The sequence below is a fragment of the Lithobates pipiens genome, unplaced genomic scaffold, assembly GCF_037356315.1.
Source record: "Lithobates pipiens isolate NorthernLeopardFrog02 unplaced genomic scaffold, aLitPip1_a1.2 Scaffold_52, whole genome shotgun sequence".
NCBI lineage: Eukaryota > Metazoa > Chordata > Amphibia > Anura > Ranidae > Lithobates > Lithobates pipiens.
Window position 1 is genome coordinate 4254583 of NW_027507875.1, and position 24920 is coordinate 4279502.

A 24920-nucleotide genomic window follows, 5' to 3' on the forward strand; every position below is an offset into this window, starting at 1 on the left:
CTTTTCGGAAGAATACCTCCACGAGACATAGTAAGCTCATGGTGATCGTTGGAGATCGCTGTTCCAAACGTTGGACAGCTGATGAGCTGGTGAGCCGAGGGCGTCTCTTGCTCCCTGGGAGGGGACCCCATCCTATCCACTCTACCCACGACACCCCCTTACCCCTTCTTTTCCTTTTCTGCCATTTCCTTCCCCAATCTTCTCTTTCCCCTTCTCCCTCCTTTCAGTTCTACTATTTCCCTTCTTAACTCAAAAAAGGGAAAAGAAAATGGTATGTTCCGACCCCATTTGACTACTACACAATACTCTTCCCCTATCTATGGATATCTAAACTCTTCGAGGATAGCAGGGCTAGTATCAATAATATTTTACGTGGTAGAGGATCCCAACGAGATGGAGCTTTAATCTCATCTTGATATGACCGCAAAGCTGTACACATGCTATTCTCCTCGGACTTCTTACCATTGGCTCTGATATCCATGCAATATGATCGTTTGTTTGTAACTATTTGTATCACACATTCTGTGAAGTTGCCTTTGCATTGTATGTTGCATACTACTAAATAAAAAAAAATAAAAAAAAGAAGCCTATGGCACCTGGTATTCCCAGGCGGTCTCCCATCCAGGTACTAACCAGGCCCGACACTGTTTAGCATCCGAGATCAGACGAGATTGGGTGCTTTCAGGGTGATGGGGCCGTAGGTAATCTCTTCGGGCACTCTCAACCCTCTTGACATACGCCAAGATGGTCACCTTGGGAAACAAGTGAAAAAAAAAACAGGTCAAGGCCAACAACATAAAAAGAAGCCTACAGCACCTAGTATTCCCAGGTGGTCTCCAATCCAGGTACTAGCAAGGCACAACCCTGTTTAGCTTCTGAGATCAGAGGAGATCGGTGCTTTCAGGGTTATGTGCCCATAGGCAATCTCTTTGGGCATTCTCAACCCTGTTGACAAATGCCAAGATAGTCACCTTGAGATACAAGCGATAAAAAACAGGTCAATGTCAACAACATAAAAAGAAGAATACGGCACCTGGTATTCCAACGCCATCTCCCATCCAGGTACTAACTAGGCCCAACCCTTCTTAGCCTCAGAAAAGAGAATAGATAGGGCTCTTTCAGGGTGATGCTGCTGTAAGCGATCTCTTTGGGCACTCTCAACCCTCTTGACAAATGCCAAGATGGTCACCTTGGGAAACAAGCAAAAAAAAGAAAACGAATCAACGCCAACAACATAAAAAGAAGCCTACAATAACTGGTAATCCCAGGTGGTCTCCCATCCAGGTACTAACCAGGCCCGACTCTTCTTAGCCTCCAAGATCAGACGAGATTGGGTGCTTTCAGAGTGATGTGGCCATAGGCAATCTCTTCAGGCACTCTCAATCCTCTTGACAAACACCAAGATGGTCACTTTGGGAAATAAGCGAAAAAAAAACAGGTCAACGCCAACAACATAAAAAAAAGTCTACGACACCTGGTATTCCCAGGCGGTCTCCCATCCAGGTACTAACAAGGCCCGACTCTATTAGTCTCCAACATCAAACGAGATCGGGTGCTTTCAGGGTGATGTGCCCGTAGGCAATCTCTTCAGGCACTTTCAACCCTCTTGACAAACGCCAAGATGGTCACCTTGGGAAACAAGCAAAAAAATAAAAATAAGTCGGAAGCTAGAGACAATACGGCCCGAGTCCTCAATTTAATCCATGCGGCGCATGTACAGGGAAGGCCCTTGCTTATGTTGTCAACGGATGCGGAGAAGGCCTTTGACAAGGTGGCCTGGCACTTTATGCAGGCCACCCTGGAACATATAGGTCTTGGCCCCAACATGATGAGCTGGGTAATGTCGCTTTACTCCACGCCATCGGCAGCGGTACGGGAGACCGAGTGGTGCTCGGACTCTTTCCCCATCACTAATGGGACGAGGCAGGGGTGCTCTCTGTCTCCCCTAATTTTAATTCTGACACTGGAACCACTTATGTGTCACGTTCGGAATGACCCGAATATTACTGGCATATCCAAACCCTCGGCACACCACAAAATTGCGGCGTACGCTGACGATCTAATTTTTTCCGTCTCCAATCCACACATTTTGCTTCCCAAAATACTTGCGTCTCTACAGCGACACGGCAGCCTATCAAACTATAAAAACAATTGCGCCAAGTCGGCTGTATTGAATATATCGGTCCCGGATGGTGAGGCCAAGAGGCTCCGCTCCTCTTTTCCATTCTACTGGGCTGAAAAATCTATACGTTAACTGGGCGTTGACATCGCAGCCGATTTATCGCAATTGTACCTGCTTAATTTTGTCCCTCTCCTGGATAGACTGAAATCTAATTTGGGAAACTGGCATGCTTTAACACTGACCTGGTTTGGGCGCTGTAATGCATTCAAAATGATGGCCCTCCCTCGGATCTTATACATGTTCCAGACATTACCGATCCGGTTACCCCCAATTTTTTTCAGACAACTGCAGGTGCTGCTCCGGGACTTTATTTGGGCGCGCAAACTGCCCAAAGCCCGTTTGCAATTGCTTGCCAGACCAAAGGACAAGGGGGGTCTGGGTCTCCCAGATCTCAGACAATACTACAGAGTGACTCTGCTAGCGAGAGTCGTTGATTGGCATTGTAATGGCCCACACAAGCAGTGGGTGGAGATGGAGATTGAGGATGGATCCATTCCCCTATTGACCTCCCCGTGGCTCCTGTCCTCCCTACCAAAAGACCTCAGAGGTCACCCCGTAGTGGGAGCTACGTTGGCTGTTGTGCGGAGGTTGTTCCGCTGCACACACATTGCTCCCCTGCCATCACCAATGACTCCGGTTATAGCTAATCCAGACTTCCCACCGGGATTTACCAACAAGAAACTGCGACAGTTGACAGTGGTGGGGAAACAGCGTCTGGGAGAGGTGTGGCCCACGGGAGGGCTCCCGACCACGCAAACTGTCGCTGAGCTTTCTGACCCTCCGCTTGACTTGTTTAGTGCTTATCAACTTTGTCACTTTCTTCTGGCCATACAAAGGGCCCCCTACACTCCTAGAGACCTGACACCCTATGAATCCATCTGTCACAAAAGGGAACCTGTGCGACACACCCTCTCCCTCCTGTACAACCTATTGAGTAGTCAGGAGGAGGAGTCGACCCCCACCATTTATCCACAAATGGGAGAGGGACTTAGGCATCACATTTACCCCACAACAGATAGGGAAGATCCTGACCTTAGTACATAAAGCTTCCATCGCAAACCAATATCAAGGTACAAGATAGTCTCACGCTGGTATAGAGTCCCATACCTTCTGAATAAAATGGATAGATCGATCCCGGATGTTTGTTGGAGGTGAAATTCAGATATGGGGACCATGGGACACCTTTTCTGGGCATGCCCGACCTTGAGGAACTTTTGGGTTTCCAGTAGCGTGCCTTCTACACTTGACCGAACAGCCTGTTCGAAAATACAAAAAAACCCTCACGATGCAACTCCTGAATGCCGCCCGGGCCTGCATTCCCGCACTGTGGAGGCAGCCTCAGCCCCCATCCAAGGTGCTGTGGTATTCTAAAGTCAATCATATTCTCCGGATGGAAGAATTGACCGCCACCCTTCACGCGCCCAAATAAAGTCCCGGAGCAGCACCTGCAGTTGTCTGAAAAACAATTGGGGGTAACCGGATCGGTAATGTCTGGAACATGTATAAGATCCGAGGGAGGGCCATCATTTTGAATGCATTACAGCGCCCGAACCAGGTCAGTGTTAAAGCATGCCAGTTTCGCAAATCAGATTTCAGTCTATCCAGGAGAGGGACAAAATTAAGCAGGTACAATTGCGCTAAATCCGCTGCGATGTCAACGCCCAGTTAACGTATAGATTTTTCAGCCCAGTAGAATGGAAAAGCGGACCGGAGCCTCTTGGCCTCACCATCCGGGACCGATATATTCAATACAGCCGACTTGGCGCAATTGTTTTTATAGTTTGATAGGCTGCCGTGTCGCTGTAGAGACGCAAGTATTTTGGGAAGCAAAATGTGTGGATTGGAGACGGAAAAAATTAGATCGTCAGCGTACGCCGCAATTTTGTGGTGTGCCGAGGGTTTGGATATGCCAGTAATATTCGGGTCATTCCGAACGTGACACATAAGTGGTTCCAGTGTCAGAATTAAAATTAGGGGAGACAGAGAGCACCCCTGCCTCGTCCCATTAGTGATGGGGAAAGAGTCCGAGCACCACTCGGTCACCCGTACCGCTGCCGATGGCGTGGAGTAAAGCGACATTACCCTGCTCATCATGTTGGGGCCAAGACCTATATGTTCCAGGGTGGCCTGCATAAAGTGCCAGGCCACCTTGTCAAAGGCCTTCTCCGCATCCGTTGACAACATAAGCAAGGGCCTTCCCTGTACATGCGCCGCATGGATTAAATTGAGGACTCGGGCCGTATTGTCTCTAGCTTCCGACTTATTTTTATTTTTTTGCTTGTTTCCCAAGGTGACCATCTTGGCGTTTGTCAAGAGGGTTGAAAGTGCCTGAAGAGATTGCCTATGGGCACATCACCCTGAAAGCACCCGATCTCGTTTGATGTTGGAGGCTAATAGAGTCGGGCCTTGTTAGTACCTGGATGGGAGACCGCCTGGGAAAACCAGGTGTCGTAGACTTCTTTTTATGTTGTTGGCGTTGACCTGTTTTTTTTTCGCTTATTTCCCAAAGTGACCATCTTGGTGTTTGTCAAGAGGGTTGAGAGTGCCTGAAGAGATTGCCTATGGCCACATCACTCTGAAAGCACCCAATCTCATCTGATCTTGGAGGCTAAGAAGAGTCGGGCCTGGTTAGTACCTGAATGGGAGACCACCTGGGATTACCAGTTATTGTAGGCTTCTTTTTATGTTGTTGGCGTTGATTCGTTTTCTTTTTTTTGCTTGTTTCCCAAGATGACCATCTTGGCATTTGTCAAGAGGGTTGAGAGTGCCCAAAGAGATCGCTTACAGCAGCATCACCCTGAAAGAGCCCTATCTCTTCTCTTTTCTGAGGCTAAGAAGGGTTGGGCCTAGTTAGTACCTGGATGGGAGATGGCGTTGGAATACCAGGTGCCGTATTCTTCTTTTTATGTTGTTGACATTGACCTGTTTTTTATCACTTGTATCTCAAGGTGACTATCTTGGCATTTGTCAAGAGGGTTGAGAATGCCCAAAGAGATTGCCTATGGGCACATAACCCTGAAAGCACCCGATCTCCTCTGATCTCAGAAGCTAAACAGGGTTGGGCCTTGCTAGTACCTGGATTGGAGACCACCTGGGAATACTAGGTGCTGTAGGCTTCTTTTTATGTTGTTGGCCTTGACCTGTTTTTTTTTTCACTTGTTTCCCAAGGTGACCATCTTGGCGTATGTCAAGAGGGTTGAGAGTGCCCGAAGAGATTACCTATGGCCCCATCACCCTGAAAGCACCCAATCTCGTCTGATCTCGGATGCTAAACAGTGTCGGGCCTGGTTAGTACCTGGATGGGAGACCGCCTGGGAATACCAGGTGCCATAGGCTTCTTTTTTTTATTTTTTTTTATTTAGTAGTATGCAACATACAATGCAAAGGCAACTTCACAGAATGTGTGATACAAATAGTTACAAACAAACGATCATATTGTATGGATATCAGAGCCAATGGTAAGAAGTCCGAGGAGAATAGCATGTGTACAGCTTTGCGGTCATATCAAGATGAGATTAAAGCTCCATCTCGTTGGGATCCTCTACCACTTCAAATATTATTGATACTAGCCCTGCTGTCCTCGAAGAGTTTAGATATCCATAGATAGGGGAAGAGTATTGTGTAGTAGTCAAATGGGGTCGGAACATACCATTTTCTTTTCCCTTTTTTGAGTTAAGAAGGGAAATAGTAGAACTGAAAGGAGGGAGAAGGGGAAAGAGAAGATTGGGGAAGGAAATGGCAGAAAAGGAAAAGAAGGGGTAAGGGGGTGTCGTGGGTAGAGTGGATAGGATGGGGTCCCCTCCCAGGGAGCAAGAGACGCCCTCGGCTCACCAGCTCATCAGCTGTCCAACGTTTGGAACAGCGATCTCCAACGATCACCATGAGCTTACTATGTCTCGCGGAGGTATTCTTCCGAAAAGCGAAACTGGGTCCAGTAGAACCATCTGTTCCCATGCTCCTCCGTTTTATCCCTCATTGTGGCAGTCAGGTCTTCCATTCGTTCAATATCATTTACCCTTGCGAACCACTGGGTCACCATTGGAGCAGATTGCTCTTTCCACTGACTTGGGATACAGGCCCTAGCTGCATTGAGGAGATGTTTAAGTAAGGACTTATGATAACGCTTTCTCGACATAGGAGTTAGATTGAGAAGAACTGCTGTGGGATCATTGGCTAAGGAAATGTCTGTGAACTTGTGGTTGAGTCTCAGGACAGGCTGCCAGAATGTTTGTAATTTAGGGCATTCCCAGAAAATGTGGAGAATGGTGCCAGCCTGTTGCCCGCAGCGACAGCAGCGGTCAGATTGACCGGGGAATATTTTGGCCAACACCACCGGTGTACGATACCAGCGTGTGATCAGCTTATATGAGATCTCCTGATATTTACTGCAGAGTGACGACTTATGGGCGAAAAAGAGTATTCTGTCCTTCTGTGGTTTGGAGAATGTAGTTTGTAAGTCCCTTTTCCATTTAGCTAGGAAGGGTGGATCCGTGGAGGATTGTGCGTCTGTCAGGATTTGGTAGGACCTAGAGAGGAAACCACGAACTGGGCCATCATCCAGGCAAAGTTCCTCGAAGGGGTGGAATTGTCTAGAGAAGAACGAATGGTTAGGTAGTGATCAGAGGAAATGGATTAGCTGTCTAGCTCTCCAGCTATCCAATGCAACAGGTACTTGCTCTAGCAGTATGGTCCCCATGGGAATCAAGCCCGTGGGTCCAAGAAATAGGGCTGCTCTCAGAAGCCCTTTCGGGGCTTGCCTGGTAAAGGCCTGGTCAGACAGGCCCGGAGGGAATCTAGGATGTCCAATAATTGGGGTCATAGGAGAAGGGAAGTTAGTCAGGTGGGAAAGGTGAAAAAAACTATCCATCTCGGCGAGCGAGGGGCCAATTAACGGGTGAGTAGTCACACAGGGCTCCAATGGCCTCCCCGCCCAAGGCAGACCAGTCAGTGGAACCCGCACCATCTCCTGCTCTAGCTTGACCCATAGCTTCAGTTCCCCATGCCGGTGTCTTATCACATATGGTCCCCCATCGGATAGTGTCCGCTGTGTGCTGCGCATGCGCAGTACACATCAACACAGATTCCGAAAATTGCCGAGCATGAACGGCGCCTGCGCACTGAGTCCAGTTTCTATCCCCACTATCCAAGTGGACATAGAGTAAGAATATAAAAGAGCCGAGCGCAGCGAGGCCGAGCCCGAAGCGTGGCGAGCTAAGCTCGCCTGCGAGGGGCCCTCTAATATTCACAACCCTATGTCCGCTTGGATGGTGGGGCTACCACCTGCACTCACCGCGCAGGCGCCGTTCGGCTTCGGAGATTTTCCGAAGCTTCGTCTGCTCCGTACTGCGCATGCGCAGTACGGCGCAGACACTTTATCATGGCCGGACAGTATATGGCAGAACACCAGCACCAGTCAACCACCGGTGTCATGTGCGTCGCTGTGTAATATAGAGCAGGGTCCGGGAAGCCAATACCTCCCCGCAATTTCGGTCGCAACAGCATTGCCCTACCAATACGCATATGTTTTCCGCGCCAGAGGAACTTGATAAAGGTTGAGCGAACCGCATGAAAGAAAGTCTGGGGTATTTTGATAGGTAAGGCTTGTAGTAGATACAGAAGTCGTGGCATTGCGTTCATATTACAGCGTCCGAACCATGACAGAGCTAGTGGGTCCCATCTCTTAGGGTCCGCTGTAAGCCCATAGGCTTCTTTTTATGTTGTTGGCTTTGACCTGTTTTTTTTGCTTGTTTCTCAAGGCGACCATCTTGGCGTTTGTCAAGAGGGTTGGGTGTGTCTTGAAGAGAATGCTTACGGCCACATCAACCTGAAAGCACCCGATCTCGTCTGATTTCAGAGGCTAAGCAGCGTCAGGCCTGGTTTGTACCTGGATGGGAGACTGCCTGGGAAGACCAGGTGCCATAGAAGGATCTGGTCTGGTTAGTGTCTTGATTGGGAGATCGCCTGGGAATACTGGATGCCGTAGGCTTCTTTTTATGTTGTTGGCTTTGACCTGTTATTTTTAGCTTGTTTCCCAAGGTGACCATCTTGGCCTTTGTCAAGAGGCTTCAGAGTGCCCAAAGAGAGTGCCTACGGCCAAATCACCCTGAAAGAGCCCAATCTCATCTGATCTCGGAGGCTAAGCAGCGATGGGCCTGGTTAGTACCTGGATGGGAGACAGCTTGGGAATACCAGGTGCCGTAGGCTTCTCATTATGTTGTCGGCGTTGACCTGTTTTATTTTCCCTTGTTTCCCAAGGTGACCATCTTGGCATGTGTCAAGAGGGTTGAGAGTGCACAAAGAAATTGCCTACGAGCACAACACCCTGAAAGCGCCCAATCTCGTTTGGTCTCAGAAGCTAAGCAGGGTTGGGCCTGGTTTGTACCTGGATGGGAGACCGCCTGGGTTTTCCAGATGCCGCAGGCTTATTTTTATGTTGTTGGTGTTGACCTGTTTTTTTCGCTTGTTTCCCAAAGTGATCATCTTGGCATTTGTCAAGAGGGTTGAGAGTGCCTAAAGAGATCGCTTACAGCCGCATCACCCTGAAAGCACCCTATCTCTTCTGATCTCAGAGGCTAAGAAGGGTTGGGCCTAGTTAGTACTTGAATGGGAGACGGCACTAGGTGCCGTAGTCTTCTTTTTATGTTGTTGGCGTTGACCTGTTTTTTTTCGCTTGTTTCCCAGGGTGACTATCTTGGCATTTTTCAAGAGGGATGAGAGTGCTCAAAGAGATTGCCTATGGGCACATCACCCTGAAAGCGCCCAATCTCCGCTGATCTCAGAGGCTAGAAAGGGTCGCGCCTTGTTAATACCTGGATGGGAGACCGTCTGGAAATACTAGGTGCGGTAGGCTTCTTTTTATGTTGTTGGCGTTGACTTGTTTTTTTTTGTTTGTTTCCCAAGGTGACCATCTTGGCGTTTGTCAAGAGGGTTGAGCGTGCCTGAAAAAATCTACTATGGCTGCATCATCCTGAAAGAGCCAAATCTCATTTGATCTCAGAGGCTAAGCAGGGTTGGGACCTGGTTAGTACCTGGATGGGAGAACACCTGGGATTTCTCGATGCCATAGGCTTTTTTTAAGTTGTTGGCATTGACTTATTTTTATTTTTTTTGTTTTATTCTTTTATTAAGTATAAGTAGAACAACATAAATATAACAGTCAACCATACAGCATGACCCAGGGTCACAATTACATGGTAACAAAAAATAGGCAGCCAAATAACTCTGGGTTCTCAGAGGGGAGTCCTAGAGTTTCATGCAGAAATGAGAGAAACCCCACCTCGGACATGTAGTACAGTATAACTAATGCAGCCCTGTTCGGACAAATGTAATCATGGAGAGCAACTGGGACCACAGCGAGCCAGCTTATCATGACCTATGTGAACCAGAGTAAAATATGAGCCGGTCGTGTCCAGAACCCTGGGGCTCTTCTGGGTCCCAAAGGCTAGTAAGGAGACAAGGCATAGTCAAAAGGGAGGACGGGGGAAGAAGAGAGTGCAAAGACGGAGAGAGAGGAGGGGGGGATGGCGGCGGGGAAAAATAGAAAAATAAAGACGAAAAGGGAGGGGGGGGGATGCCACCGAGGGCAGACATGGCCTACGTAGGTAAACGTTAGATGTTCAGTCTTTTTCTGGGACAGGGGCGCTGCTCACCTCCCGAATGTAGTCTCAAGTACCAGAAAAATACCTCCAGGGCCTCCATGTAACACTAAATGCCTCTTCAGTGTTGTGAAGGGTGGCGGTCAATTCTTCCATCCGGAGAATATGATTGACTTTGGAATACCACAGCACTTTGGATGGGGGGCTGAGGCTGCCTCCACAGTGTGGGAATGCAGGCCCGGGCGGCGTTCAGGAGTTGCATCGGGAGGGTTTTTTTGTATTTTCGAACAGGCTGTTCGGTCAAGTGTAGAAGGCACGCTGCTGGGTTGTCTGCGATATCTACATTTCTGAGAGTTTTTATCGTCTCGGTCACCTCCACCCAAAAGTTCCTCAAGGCCAGGCATGCCCAGAAAATGTGTCCCATGGTCCCCGTATCTGAATTGCACCTCCAACAAACATCCGGGATCGATCTATTCATTTTATTCAGAAGGTATGGGACTCTATACCAGCGTGAGACTATCTTGTATCCTGATTCTTGATATTGGTTTGCGATGGAAGCTTTATGTACTAATGTCAGGATCTTGCCTATCTGTTGTGGGGTAAATGTGATGCCAAAGTCCCTCTCCCATTTGTGGATAAATGGTGGGGTCGACTCCTCCTCCTGACTACTTAATAGGTTGTACAGGAGGGAGAGGGTGTGTCGCACAGGTTCCTTTTTGTGACAGATGGATTCATAGGGTGTCAGGTCTCTAGGAGTGTAGGGGGCCCTTTGTATGGCCAGAAGAAAGTGATGAAGTTGATAAGCACTAAACAAGTCAAGCGGAGGGTCAGAAAGCTTGGCGACAGTTTGCGTGGTCGGGAGCCCTCCCGAGGGCCACACCTCTCCCAGACGCTGTTTCCCCACCACTGTCAACTGTCGCAGTTTCTTGTTGGTAAATCCCAGTGGGAAGTCTGGATTACCTATAACCGGAGTCATTGGTGACGGCAGGGGAGCAATGTGTGTGCAGCGGAACAACCTCCGCACAACAGCCAACGTAGCTCCCACTACGGGGTGATCTCTGAGGTCTTTTGGTAGGGAGGACAGGAGCCACGGGGAGGTCAATAGGGGAATGGATCCATCCTCAATCTCCATCTCCACCCACTGCTTGTGTGGGCCATTACAATGCCAATCAACGACTCTCGCTAGCAGAGTCACTCTGTAGTATTGTCTCAGATCTGGGAGACCCAGACCCCCCTTGTCCTATGGTCTGGCAAGCAATTGCAAACGGGCTCTGGGCGGTTTGCGCGGCCAAATAAAGTCCCGGAGCAGCACCTGCAGTTGTCTGAAAAAAATTGGGGGTAACCGGATCGGTAATGTCTGGAACAAGTATAAAATCCGCGGGAGGGCCGTCATTTTGAATGCATTACAGCGCCTGAACCAGGTCAGTGTTAAAGCATGCCAGTTTCCCAAATCAGATTTCAGTCTATTCAGGAGAGGGACAAAATTAAGCGGGTACAATTGCGCCAAATCCGCTGCGATGTCAACGCCCAGGTAACGTATCGATTTTTCAGCTCAGTAGAATGGAAAAGAGGAGCGTAGCCTCTTGGCCTCACCATCCGGGACCGATATATTCAATACAGCCAAAGGTGCAATTGATTTTATAGTTTGATAGGCTGCCGTATCGCCGGAGAGCCGCGAGTATATTGGGAAGCGAAATGTGTGGATTGGAGACGAAAGAAATTAGATCGTTAGCGTACGCCGCAATTTTGTGGTGTGCCGAGGGTTTGGATATGCCAGTAATATTCGGGTCATTCCGAACGTGACACATAAGTGGTTCCAGTGTCAGAATAAAAATTAGGGGAGACAGAGGGCACCCCTGCCTCATCCCATTAGTGATGGGGAAAGAGTCCGAGCACTCTGAAAGCACCCAATCTCGTCTGATCTTGGAGGCTAAGAAGAGTCAGGCCTGGTTAGTACCTGGATGGGAGACCACCTGGGAATACCAGTTATTGTAGGCTTCTTTTTATGTTGTTGGCCTTGATTCGTTTTTTTTTTTTTTTCGCTTGTTTCCCAAGGTGACCATCTTGGCATTTGTCAAGAGGGTTGAGAGTGCCCAAAGAGTTCGCTTACAGCAGCATCACCCTGAAAGAGCCCTATCTCTTCTCATCTCTGAGGCTAAGAAGGGTTGGGCCTAGTTAGTCCCTGGATGGGAGATGGCTTTGGAATACCAGGTGCCGTAGTCTTCTTTTTATGTTGTTGACATTGACCTGTTTTTTTTTCGCTTGTTTCCCAAGGTGACTATCTTGGCATTTGTCAAGAGGGTTGAGAGTGCCCAAAGAGATTGCCTATGGGCACATAAGCCTGAAAGCGCCCGATCTCCTCTGATCTCAGAGGCTAAACAGGGTCGGGCCTTGCTAGTACCTGGATTGGAGACCACCTGGGAATACTAGGTGCTGGAGGCTTATTTTTATGTTGTTGGCGTTGACTTGTTTTTTTGTTTTTTTGTTTACCAAGGTGACCATCTTGGTGTTTGTCAAGAGGGTTGAGAGTGCTTGAAGAGCTCGCCTATGGCCACATAACCCTGAAAGCACCAGATCTCGTCTGTTCTCAGAGACTAAACAGGGTCGGGCCTTGTTAATACCTGGATGGGAGACCACCTGGGAATACTAGGTGCTGTAGACTTCTTCTCATGTTGTTGGCGTTGACTTGATTTTTTTGTTTGTTTCCCAAGGTGACCATATTGGCGTTAGTCAAGGTTGAGAGTGCCTGAAGAAATCTCCTACGGCCACACCACCCTGAAAGAGCCCAATCTTATCTGATCTCAGAGGCTAAGCAGGGTTGGGACCAGTTTAGTACCTGGATGGGAGACCGCCTGGGATTTCCAGATGCCGTAGGCTTCTTTTTATGCTGTGGCCATTGACCTATTTTTTTCCGCTTGTTTCCAAGGTGACCATCTTGGTGTTTGTCAAGAGAGTTGAGAGTGCCTGAAGATATTGGCTACGGCCACATCACACTGAATCTGTTCCATCTCATCTGATCTTGGAGGCTAAGCAGGGTCCGGCCTGGTTAATGCCTGGATGGGAGACCGCCTGGGAATACCAGGTGTCGTAGGCTTCTTTTTTTTTCAAATATAATTTTTTCTCCAAATAGGGGAAGACGGTCCCCCAAGTACATAATGCAACAGAGAAATACAGAGCAAAAAGCAGCTGAACAATACTTGATACAGGTATATTCGCAACTGTGAGTCTGCCTTCCATCAATCACAATGATTCGAGGCACGGATAAAGTACTGTACCAAGATCCAGGGTCACACAAACCCCAGGTCCCTCCGGCATAATCCATCCAGAGGGGGGTGTGGGGCCGTCATTCCCAATTTTCCACTCTTTCCAAAAGAGAGAGGGGGTGGAGGGGGTGAGAGATAGGGGAGGAAGGCCGAAAAGAGAAGGGTTGAAAGATCAGAAAAGGAGAAGAGGGGACGAGACACGATGGCAGCCACTGTCCAAGGGGCCAGTCAAGGAAAGCTCAGAGCACTAAGGCGATAGCAGGCGACATCCTTCTAGCGAGAATATAAAGGTATTCCAGATGTCTCAGGTTTGTTTAAAAAATTCTTGTTTACCTTGTGATGTGAGGATCAAGTCCTCCATTTTTTTTTAATGTCCTCTATTTTCCTAAGCCAGTGAGTAATGAAAGGGGGGGAACATTTTTTCCAATAGAGAGGGATGCAGGATTTCGCCGCATTAATCAAATGCCGTAAAATAGATTTTTTTGTACTTCTTAATGGGAATCTGTGAATGGTACAAGAGAAAGAATGCAGCCTCTTCCTGGATGGAGAAGTCTGTGAATTTTTGTGTCATGCATCGGATCTCTGTCCAGAAGTCCACCAAGCTGAGGCAGGACCAAAAAATGTGCAGCAACGTGCCCTCTTCTTCTCCACACCTCCAGCATATGTTCGAGGAAGAGGGGAAACATTTCTGCAGCTTTGATGGTGTCAAATACCACCTGGTGAGAAGTTTAAAATTCGTCTCCTGTATCTTCGTGCACAGCGACATTTTGAGAGCCAAAGTGATAATGCGTTGTCTCTGTGCTGGGGAAAATTAGCAATTAAGGTCCTTTTCCCAGTTGGCCAGACAGGTTAAGTGTGGGTAATCTGTTTGAGAGAGAATGTGGGCCAAAGGGCCTTCGCTCCTGCATAGAGTCTCAAACTCCGTCTGAGGGCGGGCGAACGTTTGAGGATTGGGGATGGAATGGAGAAAATGATGTCGTTGCGCCGCTCTCCAAAAAGGCAGTTGGAAAAGCCCTGTCGGATCTGTTAGGGTTGAGAAAGAAGGCCATTTTCCATCAATGACGAATTTAGACGCATTGTCTAGGTTGGAATTTCTAAGTGGGTCCCCAGTTCAAAGGTTGGATGGCCACGTATAGGGAATAGGGGGGAAGTCAAAGACGTGAGTGTGTTTTGGGTAGCGATCAGGTGACTGACTTTCAACTAAGCCCCTATAGTGGGATGTGACATAAATTCTGTGGGTAAATACTTATAGCACCACATGGCGCTTCTTAGCGGGATTCGGGAGTGAGCTTAGAAAATTTGTTTCGATTCCAGTCCAATACACGCCCCAGATGGGAGGCCAGGTAGTAGCGTCGCAAGTTAGGGAGAACCAACCCTCCCTGTTGTTTAGACAATGTCAGCTGTGACCGCTTAAGTCTGGGATTTTTGTGGGCCCAGTTAAATTGAGTGAGCAAGGATTGAGCTTGCTTAAAAAACAGGACTGGAATCTGGATCGGGAGAGCTTGGAAAAGATAAGTAAATTTAGGGAGTATGTTCATTTTAATGAGATTGCATCTGCTGAACCAGGAATGGAGGCCAGAATGCCACCCGTGAAGCAAACTGCGGATCTTAGTGACAAGGGGTGGGGGGAAGTTCAACATAAACGTACGCGCGATGTCCGGTGGAATGTAAGTACGTGAGTATATCTTACTTATCCATGCCAGCATCCGTTCACTCTGACCTATATGGCGAAGGACCGAGAACATTAATGTCCATTTGACCCGATCAAAAGCCTTCTCGGCATCAGTACTCATGAAAAGACAAGGGGTCCCAGATGACTTTGCTTTACGGATCAGGGTAAGCACCTTAGTGGTGTTGTCCCTATCTTCCCTGGTGGGAATAAAACCTAACTGGTCAATATCAGTACTCATGAAAAGACAAGGGGTCCCAGATGACTTTGCTTTACGGATCAGGGTAAGCACCTTAGTGGTGTTGTCCCTATCTTCCCTGGTGGGAATAAAACCTAACTGGTCAATATGTATAAGGGACTACAAGTGATGTGCCAATCACGTGGCGAGGAGTTAGAGAATAGTTTTAGGACCGAATTTTGGAGGGAAATGGGTCTGTAGCTCCCACATAGGCCTGGGTCTTTGCCCTCCTTAGGTATCAACGAGATGTGGGCTCTAAGGGTATCCTCAGGAAAATCCCCATTCGAGCTCAGAGTATTAAATAAATTCACCAAGCGCGGGCCGAGAATAGGGAGGAAGGTCTTAAAGTATTGTGCGGTATATCCGTCAGGGCCCGGAGCCTTACCCACCTTCGGAGGTCCCACGGCCGTCTGGACTTCTTCCAGTGTGATCGGGTCCTCCAAGTACTCCCATGATTCCGATGAGAGGGTTGGTAGACCAGAACCGGTTACATATCTGTCTATATTGTCCTGTCCAGACCCTGAATCGGGCAGGTTGTAGAGATCAGAGTAACATTTTTCAAAGACTTCGACTATTTGGGTTGGGGTAGAGGCCCTCTGGCCATTCTCATCTATCAACTGTGGTATGTAAGAGCCAGATTTCAACTCCTTTACCGACCTGGCTAAGATTTTTCTGCATTTGTCCTCTGACTCCTACGTCAGTTTACGACAAAACTGGAGTGCCGCTTTCGCTTTATAATGGAGTAGGACAGCAATATGGGTATGGAGTGTCCCCAATTCAATCTCTAAGGTCCGTAAGGGGGTATGTTTATGTTTCGCTTCCACAGAGGCAAGTTCACGAAACAGATTAGCAAGCTGTTCCTTCCATGTTCGTTTGATGCGCGCCCCGTGCCTGATAAGTACCCTGCGGAGTACTGACTTGTGAGCCTCCCAAATTATCCCCGGGTCACAGTCCTGCTTTAGTTTTCTTGGAAATAAAGGTCCAATTCCCTGGTCACATCTGCTAAAACTTCCGGTATCTGGAGCAGGCTCTCATTAAGGTGCCAGAATAGAGACCTAGGTGAGGGGTAGGGAGCGAGGAGCAAGAGGCAGAAGTGTCAACCGATGGCGAAAGGGGACATTAAAGTCCCCACCTAATATCAATTGGCCCTCCCGAAAGTCACATCATCTGTGCAGGGTAGTTCTGAGGAACGTGTCTTGGTGATCATTGGGAGCGTACACAGTGGCAAATGTAAAAAGGCGCTCTCCAATGTGGCCCCTAAGAAAAAGATATTGGCCCCCAGGGTCCACCAGAGAATCCTGGAGAACCCAGGGGAGCCTGCTAGAGATCAGAATGGAGAGGAGGGGTTAGTAGAGTGGTAGACCTTAGGGAAGGATCTCGACCATAGAAAGGGGAGGCTAGTATTTTTAAAATGTGTTTCTTGTATAAAGGCCACATCAGTACAGGATGTGTTCAGTTCTCACAGGAGGATCCACCGTTTTTCAGGGGAGTTCAGTCCCTTAACGTTTAGAGAGGTGACCTTGACTGAGTCTGCCATCGCTCCTCGGGGAGGGGGGGGGGGGGACATCAGAGAAAAGCAAAGAAAGTTGAACCAAGGTAGGTTTTGGGTAGGTAATGCATGGTGGGAACTAAGGGGGAGAAAGGAAGGGCAAATGCAAGGAAAGGTAAAGGGAAAAAGAGGCCGGGCACCTCAACCCCAGGGGGAGAGGGAAATTAAGGGTTGTCCGCACTCAACAGTACAGGAAGGGTATACTAAAACAGCACAATTATGCTATAGCGCTTACCAGATGTACACTGGGTTTAACGCGCTGTCCTACTTGGGTAATTGGGTAGACAGGTTGGAGAGGGAGCCCCCGAATCCTAGTCCCCCCAGCCCCGGCAGTGGTAAATGTCACGTCTGATACCGGTATGCAAATAAAAGACAATCAGTAACATCAAAGAAACAAAAAACAATAGTATAACCAAAACAGAGGTAGAGCATATAACTGTTAGCACTGAGGGGTCTCCTCGGCTCGCCCTAAACGTAGGCATGCACGAGGGAGCCCGTCACAACAGAAAAGGCATCACAGAATGGGATCCACCACCCCCCGTCCCATACCCCTAAAGTACATGCAGTCCCCAAACAAATGCCTTTCTCCCTTTGGCAGATTGTCCTCTCCTTACCCCCGCTCCCCCGTCCACGCCCCGGGGGGAAAAGGGGCAGGGAAAGGGGGAGTGGAAGGGGGAAAGGGGGAGGGAAAGGAGGGAAGGGAAGGGTGGGAAGGGGGGGATGGGAGGGGGGAAACAGGGGAGAGGGGACAAACATGCAGAAATGTCAAGTCCTTTAGCGCACTCCCACCAGCAAACACCCGGACCCCATAAATTTCAACTTCTCCCCTCCATGGTCACCACATCAAGATGAAAGAGAAGCAGCCCTGGTCGGTGCATGGAAAACCCGGCAGGCAAGGGGCTGGGGCCACCATCCCTCCATCCAATGGGAGACTTCACCCGAGCAGCAGTCCTGGGGCCCGCCAATTAGTGTCTCTCCTGCATCTCCAGAGGGAGGCTGGGACTGCCCAAACAGTAAGGGGTAAATCCTCCAGGGGGGTCCAGAGTCACCCTGGAGGGAAGCAGTGTCTCGTACCAATAGGCTCAATAAATAACTCATCCAGGGTCCCCGAAAGCTGCAGAAGGCAATGTCGGCAAAGAGTAGGTGGGAGCCAGAGGGGGGGACAAGGGGCACATCCAGGGGGAGGGGACACATATGCGGGAATGTCAAGCACTTCCAGTACAGCGCATTAGGTATCACTCAGACCCCCCAAAGTGCAAATCCCCCATCTAAGGTCAAGACTCCAGAAGGGAAGATGAGCCGCCCTGGTCTGCACATGAAAGAACCTGCTGCCAAGGGGTTGGGGCCATCATCCCTTCCTCCAATGGGAGATGCCACCGGCATGACAGCCCCGTGTCCTGTCAAGTGGTGCCCCTCTGACAATGTCGTTGTGGTATATGTGGAGCATCCAGGGAGAGGCAGGGACCACCCAAACAGTGAGGGGTAAAGCCTCCAAGGGGGACCGTTGTCAGACAGGAGGATAGCGGTGTCTTGTACAAGTTGGTTAATTAGACAAGTCATCCAGTGTGTTTCTGTGAGCAGCGGAAAGAAAGGTCGGTAAGGATTATGAATGGGTGGGGGCCAGGGAGTGCATAAAACTGCCACCAGATGACCGGGGCAGAGAGGGCAAGGGGATGAAAGTCAGATCTGGTAGGTGGGGGCGGGGGTGAGGAGTGTCCCTCATATTACTCACATTGGCCATACCTTGAAGCTGAGCGCTCTGCATACCCAGGACGTTCTTCTGTATAATCTAGCCTATCTGTACACATTAGTCGGTCCTCTGTATACACTAGTCTGTCTGTATACACTAGTGTATACAGATAGGCTAGATTATACAGAAGAACGTCCTGGGTATGCAGAGATGGAGGCTAGGGTATACAGAGAGAGAGGCTAGAGTATGCATACTTGCTAGTGTATACAGACGGACTAGTGTATACAGAAGACCGGCTAGTTTATATAGGGAGGCTAATGTGTGCAAAAGACAGGCTAGTGTATACAAATAGGCTAGATTATAGAGAAGAACATCTTGGGTATGCAGAGAGAGCGGCTGGGTTACACAGAGAGGCTGCTGTATGCAGACTTGCTAGTGTATACAGACGGACTAGTGTATACAGAGAGGCTTGGGTATACAGAGAGCTAATGTATAAAGAGCAGCTAGTGTATACAAAAGACATCCAAGGGTATACAGAGAGACTCGTGTATGCAGAAGACCGGCTAGTTTATACAGAGAGGCTAAAGTGTACAAAACACAGGCTAGATTATACAGAAGAACGTCCTGGGTATGCAGAGATGGAGGCTAGGGTATACAGAGAGAGAGTGAGGCTGGGTTACACAGAGAGGCAGGAGTATGCAGACTTGCTAGGGTATACAGAGAGCGAGGCTAGAGTATGCATACTTGCTAGTGTATACAGGTGGACTAGTGTATACAGAAGACCGGTTAGTTCATGGTCACCACATCAAGATGAAAGAGGAGCAGCCCTGGTCGGTGCATGGAAAATCCGGCAGGCAAGGGGCTGGTGCCACCATCCCTCCATCCAATGGGAGGCTTCACCCGAGCAGCAGTCCTGGGGCCCGCCAATTAGTGTCTCTCCTGCATTGCCATCGGGGGCTGTGTAGAGAATCCAGAGGGAGGCTGGGACCGCCCAAACAGTAAGGGGTAAATCCTCCAGGGGGGTCCAGAGTCACCCTGGAGGGAAGCAGTGTCTCATACCAATAGGCTCAATAAATAAGTCATCCAGGGTCCCCGAAAGCTGCAGAAGGCAATGTCGGCAAAGAGTAGGTGGGAGCCAGAGGGGGGGACAAGGGGCGCATCCAGGAGGAGGGGACACATATGCGGGAATGTCAAGCCCTTCCAGTACAGCGCATTAGGTATCACTCAGACCCCCCAAAGTGCAACTCCCCCATCTAAGGTGAAGACTCCAGAAGGGAAGATGAGCCGCCCTGGTCTGTACATGAAAGAACCTGCTGCCAAGGGGTTGGGGCCATCATCCCTTCCTCCAATGGGAGATGCCACCGGAATGAAAGCCCCGTGTCCTGTCAAGTGGTGCCCCTCTGACAATGTCGTTGTGGTATACAGTGACTACAAGTAGTATTCAACCCCCTGCAGATTTAGCAGGTTTGATAAGATGCAAATAAGTTAGAGCCTTCAAACTTTAAACAAGAGCAGGATTTATTAACAGATGCATAAATCTTACAAACCAAAAAGTTATGTTGCTCAGTTAAATTTTAATAAATTTTAAACATAAAAGTGTTGGTCAATTATTATTCAACCCCTATGTTTAATATTTTGTGGAATAACCCTTGTTTGCAATTACAGCTAATAATCGTCTTTTATAAGACCTGATCAGGCCGGCACAGGTCTCTGGAGTTATCTTGGCCCACTCCTCCATGCAGATCTTCTCCAAGTTATCTAGGTTCTTTGGGTGTCTCATGTGGACTTTAATCTTGAGCTCCTTCCACAAGTTTTCAATTGGGTTAAGGTCAGGAGACTGACTAGGCCACTGCAACACCTTGATTTTTTCCCTCTTGAACCAGGCCTTGGTTTTCTTGGCTGTGTGCTTTGAGTCGTTGTCTTGTTGGAAGATGAAATGACGACCCATCTTAAGGTCCTTGATGGAGGAGCGGAGGTTCTTGGCCAAAATCTCCAGGTAGGCCGTGCTATCCATCTTCCCATGGATGCGGACCAGATGGCCAGGCCCCTTGGCTGAGAAGCAGCCCCACAGCATGATGCTGCCACCACCATGCTTGACTGTAGGGATGGTATTCTTTGGGTCGTATGCAGTGCCATCCAGTCTCCAAACGTCACGTGTGTGGTTGGCACCAAAGATCTCGATCTTGGTCTCATCAGACCAGAGAACCTTGAACCAGTCTGTCTCAGAGTCCTCCAAGTGATCATGAGCAAACTGTAGACGAGCCTTGACATGGCGCTTTGAAAGTAAAGGTACCTTACGGGCTCGTCTGGAACGGAGACCATTGCGGTGGAGTACGTTACTTATGGTATTGACTGAAACCAATGTCCCCACTGCCATGAGATCTTCCCGGAGCTCCTTCCTTGTTGTCCTTGGGTTAGCCTTGACTCTTTGGACAAGCCTGGCCTCGGCACGGGAGGAAACTTTCAAAGGCTGTCCAGCCCGTGGAAGGCTAACAGTAGTTCCATAAGCCTTCCACTTCCGGATGATGCTCCCAACAGTGGAGACAGGTAGGCCCAACTCCTTGGAAAGGGTTTTGTACCCCTTGCCAGCCTTGTGACCCTCCACGATCTTGTCTCTGATGGCCTTGGAATGCTCCTTTGTCTTTCCCATGTTGACCATGTATGAGTGCTGTTCACAAGTTTGGGGAGGGTCTTAAATAGTCAGAAAAGGCTGGAAAAACAGATAATTAATACAAACATGTGAAGCTCATTGTTCTTTGTGCCTGAACTACTTCTTAATACTTTAGGGGAACCAAACAGAATTCTGTTGAATTGAGGGGTTGAATAATAATTGACCCTCTGAATAAACTTTTCACTATTTAAAAAAAAATTAAACAAAGAAATAACATTCTTTTTTGCTGCAGTGCATTTCACACTTCCAGGCTGATCTACAGTCCAAATGTCACAATGCCAAGTTAATTCCAAATGTGTAAACCTGCTAAATCTGCAGGGGGTTGAATACTACTTGTAGGCACTGTATGTGGAGCATCCAGGGAGAGGCAGGGACCACCCAAACAGTGAGGGGTAAAGCCTCCAAGGGGGACCGGTGTCAGACAGGAGGATAGCTGTGTCTTGTACAAGTTGGTTAATTAGACAAGTCATCCAGTGTGTTTCTGTGAGCAGCGGAAAGAAAGGTCGGTAAGGATTATGAATGGGTGGGGGCCAGGGAGTGCATAAAACTGCCACCAGATGACCGGGGCAGAGAGGGCAAGGGGATGAAAGTCAGATCTGGTAGGTGGGGGCGGGGGTGAGGAGTGTCCCTCATATTACTCACATTGGCCATACCTTGAAGCTGAGCGCTCTGCATACCCAGGACGTTCTTCTGTATAATCTAGCCTATCTGTACACATTAGTCGGTCCTCTGTATACACTAGTCTGTCTGTATACACTAGTGTATACAGATAGGCTAGATTATACAGAAGAACGTCCTGGGTATGCAGAGATGGAGGCTAGGGTATACAGAGAGAGAGGCTAGAGTATGCATACTTGCTAGTGTATACAGACGGACTAGTGTATACAGAAGACCGGCTAGTTTATATAGGGAGGCTAATGTGTGCAAAAGACAGGCTAGTGTATACAAATAGGCTAGATTATAGAGAAGAACATCTTGGGTATGCAGAGAGAGCGGCTGGGTTACACAGAGAGGCTGCTGTATGCAGACTTGCTAGTGTATACAGACGGACTAGTGTATACAGAGAGGCTTGGGTATACAGAGAGCTAATGTATAAAGAGCAGCTAGTGTATACAAAAGACATCCAAGGGTATACAGAGAGACTCGTGTATGCAGAAGACCGGCTAGTTTATACAGAGAGGCTAAAGTGTACAAAACACAGGCTAGATTATACAGAAGAACGTCCTGGGTATGCAGAGATGGAGGCTAGGGTATACAGAGAGAGAGTGAGGCTGGGTTACACAGAGAGGCAGGAGTATGCAGACTTGCTAGGGTATACAGAGAGCGAGGCTAGAGTATGCATACTTGCTAGTGTATACAGGTGGACTAGTGTATACAGAAGACCGGTTAGTTTATACAGAGAGGCAAATGTGTACAAAAGACAGGCTAGTGTATACAAATAGGCTAGATTATAGAGAAGAACGTCCTGGGTATGCAGAGATGGATGGCTAGTGTATACAGATAGGCTAGATTATACAGATAGGCTAGATTATACAGAAGAACGTCCTGGGTATGCAGAGATGGAGGCTAAGGTATACAGAGAGAGAGGCTAGAGTACGCATACTTGCTAGTGTATACAGATGGACTAGTGTATACAGAGGACCGGCTAGTTTATACAGAGAGGCTAATGTGTACAAAAGACAGGCTAGTGTATACAAATAGGCTATATTATAGAGAAGAACGTCCTGGGTATGCAGAGAGAGAAGTTGGGTTACAAAGAGAGGCTAGTGTATGCAGACTTGCTAGTGTATACCGGTGGACTAGTGTATACAGAGAGGCTTGGGTATACAGAGAGCTAATGTATAAAGAGATGCTAGTGTATACCGACGGACTAGTGTATACAGAGGACCGGCTAGTTTATACAGAGAGGTTGATGTGTAAAAAAGACAGGATAGTTTATACAGATAGGCTAGATTATACAGAAGAACGTCCTGGGTATGCAGAGATGGAGGCTAGGGTATACAGAGAGAGAGAGCGAGGCTGGGTTACACAGAGAGGCAGGAGTATGCAGACTTGCTAGTGTATACAGATGGACTAGTGTATACAGTAGACCGGCTAGTTTACACAGAGAGGCTAATGTGTACAAAAGACAGGCTAGTGTATACAGATAGGCTAGATTATACAGAAGAACGTCCTGGGTATGCAGAGATGGAGGCTAGGGTATACAGAGAGAGAGGCTAGAGTATGCATACTTGCTAGTGTATACAGGCGGACTAGTGTATACAGAAGACCGGTTAGTTTATACAGAGAGGCTAATGTCTACAGAAGACCGGCTAGTGTATACACATAGGCTAGATTATAGAGAAGAACGTCCTGGGTATGCAGAGATGGAGGCTAAGGTATACAGAGAGAGAAGTTGAGTTACAAAGAGAGGCTAGTGTATGCAGACTTGCTAATGTATACCGGTGGACTAGTGTATACAGAGAGGCTTGGGTATACAGAGAGCTCATGTATAAAGAGATGCTAGTGTATACAAAAGACAACCAAGAGTAGACAGTGAGGCTCGTGTATACAGAAGACCGGCTACAGAGAAGCTAATTTGTACAAAAGACAGGCTAGTGTATACAGATAGGCTAGATTATACAGAGGAAGGTCCTGGGTATGCAGAGATGTAGGCTAGGGAATCCAGAGAGAGACTGTGTTACACAGAGAGGCTAGAGTATGCAGAAGACCGGCTATTTTTTTTTTACAGATAGGCTTGTGTATACAGAAGACAGTCTGGGGAATTCAGTGAGGCTAGTGTATGCAGAGAGGCTGGGACACCGAGACTATTGTAAAAAGAAGGCAGGCTAGTGTATATAGATTACGGGCACCTGTATACAGAAGACAGAGAGGCTAGTCTATATTGAGTGGCTGGTGTACACAGAGAGATTAATGTATACAGAAAAGCTAGCGTGTAAAGAAGACAGGACTTTATTTTTTGCAAATGCAACTACTTTTGAAACATATAAAGTGCTTTTTTCATATTTTGGTGCTGTTAAAAAGTGGTGTGTTGTCAGTGGTGATATCAATGTGACAGTTAATGTGGAGAACTACAACTATTCAAAATAGAGCAAAAGAGTGCTAAGTTTATTTTGTTAAGTCATTGACTGATAGACGTTAAGTAATTGGCCGTTATTGGTTTGGCAGTACATGGTTTATTTTGATGTAAGATAGTTTTATTCTCTACTTATAGCCGAGTTTTAGACGACTTTATTATTAGCATTATTCGCATTATTCATATATATTATGCAGAGTGTAAGTATTGCAGTGAGACGATATTGCTTTTAAAAGATTTGTATTATTATACATAGCATTGTTAGCAGACCAATAGGACAATTTACTTAATATTGCAGAGCGTAATTTATCAGGAAAGAGATCCAAAGCGTTAGTTGCAGTAGCTTCATAAAACTGAGATATCGTTGCATTACTCTAAATTTAAAAGTTGTTCCGGTAGCACTGAAAAGACGATATTAGATGAGTGATCTACACATTTCGTTTACTATTTCACTATACCGGCTAAATGTTAATATGTTAATATGTGCTGCGTGTAAGGTAGAAATTAGATGGTTTAGTGTGAGCTGGTTTACCAGGATTTAGAGATAGTAATCTGTTTATACTAGTAATAAATATAGCAAAATAACTATAACGGGTTTAAGTGGAAATACACGAAATAACAGCAACAACGTGTGTAGGTTTTTATCAATCAAGTTAATTACGTGTCAGCAGCTAAATATTCTGCAATAGCAGAGATTAAGTATTGCAGTCGAAATGAGATCGGAAGCGTTAGTTGCAGTAGCTCCAAAATGACTGAGAAATCATTTCATTATTCTAAATTTAAAAGTTATCCCAGGAGCACTGAGTGGACTGATATTAGATGAGTGATCGTTCTAGTACAAATTCAGTTTCCTATAGCAGAGAGATACCAGTTACTGTGAGACGAGTAATTAAACTGTTTACGGTAGCATTGCATTACTCTTAACATGTGCAGCGTGTAAAGAAGCAATAAGATGGTTTTGTATTATCCTAAAATTAGCAGTATACG

The 24920-nt window shown here is 47.6% G+C and overlaps 9 pseudogenes; 6 read left to right on the forward strand and 3 right to left on the reverse strand.

Moving 5' to 3' along the window:
- Positions 1–584: 584 nt before the first annotated feature.
- LOC143957608 (5S ribosomal RNA) lies at positions 585–703 on the reverse strand (annotated as a pseudogene).
- A 101-nt stretch (positions 704–804) lies between these two features.
- Positions 805–922, reverse strand: LOC143957589 (5S ribosomal RNA; annotated as a pseudogene).
- A 321-nt stretch (positions 923–1243) lies between these two features.
- LOC143957283 (5S ribosomal RNA) lies at positions 1244–1362 on the reverse strand (annotated as a pseudogene).
- Positions 1363–4739: 3377 nt separating this feature from the next.
- Positions 4740–4858, forward strand: LOC143957298 (5S ribosomal RNA; annotated as a pseudogene).
- A 321-nt stretch (positions 4859–5179) lies between these two features.
- LOC143957325 (5S ribosomal RNA) lies at positions 5180–5298 on the forward strand (annotated as a pseudogene).
- Positions 5299–5399: 101 nt separating this feature from the next.
- LOC143957303 (5S ribosomal RNA) lies at positions 5400–5518 on the forward strand (annotated as a pseudogene).
- A 2749-nt stretch (positions 5519–8267) lies between these two features.
- Positions 8268–8386, forward strand: LOC143957250 (5S ribosomal RNA; annotated as a pseudogene).
- Positions 8387–12320: 3934 nt separating this feature from the next.
- On the forward strand, positions 12321–12439 carry LOC143957542 (5S ribosomal RNA; annotated as a pseudogene).
- Positions 12440–12534: 95 nt separating this feature from the next.
- LOC143957595 (5S ribosomal RNA) lies at positions 12535–12654 on the forward strand (annotated as a pseudogene).
- Positions 12655–24920: the final 12266 nt, after the last annotated feature.